This window comes from Cebus imitator, unplaced genomic scaffold, assembly GCF_001604975.1.
Source record: "Cebus imitator isolate Cc_AM_T3 unplaced genomic scaffold, Cebus_imitator-1.0 Scaffold187, whole genome shotgun sequence".
Taxonomy (NCBI): domain Eukaryota; kingdom Metazoa; phylum Chordata; class Mammalia; order Primates; family Cebidae; genus Cebus; species Cebus imitator.
The window spans coordinates 1,890,966-1,894,353 of record NW_016107502.1 but is presented as its reverse complement, the minus strand read 5'-3'; the positions used below and the strand labels follow the sequence as shown (position 1 = coordinate 1,894,353).

The 3,388-nt window shown below is 46.5% G+C and overlaps 1 pseudogene across 1 annotated transcript; it reads right to left on the bottom strand.

Annotated features, from left to right (window-relative positions):
- Positions 1-1,873: 1,873 nt before the first annotated feature.
- Positions 1,874-3,177, bottom strand: LOC108316324 (annotated as a pseudogene). The gene has a single exon (XR_001830290.2). The product of XR_001830290.2 is annotated as a sodium/potassium-transporting ATPase subunit beta-3-like (transcript).
- Positions 3,178-3,388: the final 211 nt, after the last annotated feature.

The window sequence follows — 3,388 nt, the reverse complement described above, 5'->3', positions numbered from 1 at the left end:
TCTCGATCTCTTGACCTCGTGATCCACCCACCTCGGCCTCCCAAAGTGCTGGGATTACAGGCGTGAGCCACCGCGCCCGGCCTCATTTATTTTATTTTTATCGTTTTTTTTGAGAAGTCTCTGTCCCCTGGGCTAGAGTGCAGTGGTGCAATCTCAGCTCACTGCAACCTTCACCTCCCAGGTTCAGGCGATTCTCTTGCCTCAGCCTCCCAAGTAGCTGGGATTACAGTCTCACGGCACCAAGTCCAGCTAACTTTTTGTATTTTTGGTAGGGACAGGGTTTCGCCATGTTGGCCAGGCTGGTCTGGAACTACTGACCTCAAGTGATCCACCTGCCTCAGCCTCTCAAAATGCTAGAATTACAAGTGTGAGCCACCGCACCTGGCCTATGTCTTGAATTTAAAAATCATTCTCAGGCTGGGTGCAGTGGCTCACACCTGTAGTCCCAGCACTTCGGGAGGCCAAGGCACGATTGCATGGGCTCAGGAGTTCGAGACCAGCCTAGGCAAAATTGGGAGACAAAAAAATACAAAAAACCAAAAAAAATAAAAAAACAGCTGGAAGTGGTGGCACACACCTGTAGTCCTAGCTACTCGGAGGCTGAGGTGAGAGGATTACCTGAGCCCAGCAAGTTGAGGCTGCAGTGAGTCAAGATCGTGCCTTCACGCCCAGGTGACAGAGTGAGACCCTGTCTCAAAAAAACAAAAAACAAAGCAACACTACCACCACCAAAAATACCCACAACACTGTCTGTCCTCCATCCTCCTCCTAGTCAGAAAACTTTTTTGTTTTTTGTCGTTTATGTTTGAATCAGGCTCTCACTCTATCACCTAGGCCAGAGTGCACCATCTTGGCTCACTGCAACCTCTGCCTCCCAGGTTCAAGCTAACTTTTTTGTTTGTTTTGTTTGTTTTTTGAGACAGAGTCTCACTCTTGTTGCCCAGGCTGGAGTGCAGTGGCACAATCTTGGCTCACCACAACCTCCGCCTCCCTGGTTCAAGTGATTCTCCTGACTCAGCCTCCTGAGTAGCTGGGATTACCGGCCACCATACCCAGCTAATTTTTTGTATTTTTAGTAGAGGTGGGGGTTTTACTACATTGGTCAGGCTAGTCTTGAACTCCTGACCTCAGCCTCCCAAAGTGCTGAGATTACAGGTGTGAGCCACTCCGCCTGGCCAATTCTTTTGGATTTTTAGTAGAGACAGGGTTTCACTATGTTGGCTAGGCTGGTCTTGAACTCCTGACCTCAAGTGATCCGCCCGCCTTGTCCTCCCAGTGCTGGGATTACAGGTGTGAGCCACTACACCCTGCCTGTTCCTGGTTTTAAAGGAAATGCTTTCAATGTTTTTCCAATACTAATGGTGTTTGCTGTAGTTTTTTTTTTTAAATAATTTTTATTGGTTAAGGAAGAGCCTTTTTATTCCTACTTTACTAAGAGTTTTGTCATGCATGGATGTTGAATTAAATGCTTCTTAAAGCCTCTTTTATTGTGAAATATAACACACAGAAAGATAAATGCAGGAAAACAAGAAACAAATACCTAGAGAGGGAATAACCCCCATCCAGGCTAAGTCAAAGAACTTTGCCAGTACTCCAAAAGGCCCTGTGTTCCTGCCTAGTCATACACCACTCCCTGCTCACCAGGCATAGGCAGTACTCTGACTTTTTTTTTTTTTTTGAGACAGGGTCTTGCACTGTACCCTGGCTGGACTGCAGTGGCAGGAATGTGGCTTACTGCAACCTCCACGTCCGTGGTTCTAGTGATCCTCCCACCTCTGCCTCCTGAGTAGCTGGGATGACAGGGCGCACCAGCATGCCTGGCTAATTCTTTTTTTTTTTTTTTTCATTTTTCAAATACACTTTTATTTTCTGATTTCCTTCCTCAGAACTCCTGCACACACCGCACTTCTTGCAGCCATGAAGTCACTTGATGTTGGCCAGGTACCATTTTATCCCTAAAATTTTGTTGACATCAAAGTATGATAGTTGACCGGCGTTACTTCCATAAAATATTTACATAGCACAGCGTATTAGGCTTTAGACATTTGGCAACTAGACCACATAAAAAGAGGACAAGACCCCCATCCTACATGTTTGGAATCAGGTATTCATCGGTCTCTATCTGGCAACTGTACACTGGTTCAAAGGGCAGCAGAGGCAACAGGCAGTTACTTCAGAGGACACGGAACACTATGATCTGGAAGCATGTTATGACGTTACCCAGTGTCATGTACCACACACCTTTCTCCAAGGTGGTCTCAACTCTAGAATGGCAGGTCCAGCTGATACAAAGTGAAGACAGACAACACAACATTTGCTCTGTGGAGATATCCTACTCATACTATGCATGTGCTGTGATTTTGAACATAACTCGTCCCAAAAACTTGTCACGATCATCCTGGCTTTTTAGGTTAGGTGATCCATCAATCTTGCACTCAACTGTTACTTCTTCCTCAGCACTGTTGGGAGCTAAGGTGACCTGAACAGCAACTAATGGCTGTAGATACCCCACATGCAGTTTTTTCCCATAATATGGGAAATATTTTAAGTCTATAATTCCATTATGAGGATAAGTTGTTATATTTGTTTGATCTTCATTCTTCAAAACACAATCTATCCTTGGCACTCCTTCCGGCTTTAATCCAATTATTCTGTTCATTTTCACAAGAATACAAGGTTTTCCTTTAGAATAGCCAAAATCAGGGTCACTCATACCACCGCATGCTTGAAGCAACAAAAGAGGAAACTGACATGCAACATAAACTGGACCCTTCTGTTCAAAAAGTGCTCCATCAGGACAGGTTGTGAGGTTCTTCTGTTCTTCTAAAGTATATGGTTTTAGAAACTTCTAAAGGTCTGCAATGTACCCTGCATAGGAAGTTGGGTCAGACAACTGAATGTATATTCCAATGCAGTCACTGGTTTTGGAAAAACCATAAGTCCTGGGCTAGGAATCTGGTCACGGTATTTTGGAACCTCATCTTTGAGAGTCTGAAGCATAACCCACATCGTGAATGAGAAGAGTGCAGCCAGGAACCCATAAAAAACTAGGTAGAAGAGCAAGATCAAACCCCAGCTCTTGGCGGTGCGCCCCGGGAACTCTCCGGTGGTCGGGTTGTAGATGAAGAGCTTCCACTCGGCCAGGCACTGGTTGAGGGACTTCTCGTTCTTCGTCATGGGGTGCGCGCGGACGGCTGGGGGAGCGGCGGCCGCGGGGATGGAGGCGGCGAGGGCAGCGGAGGCGCAGGCCGGCGACGGCAGGGGAGGGTGGGACAGCCGAGAACACCTCCTCGTGACAGGGAGTACTCCAGCCGACTCTGATTCTTTTAAAATGTTTGTAGACTTGGAGTCTCGCTATGTTGTCCAGGTGGGTCTTAAACTCCTGTCC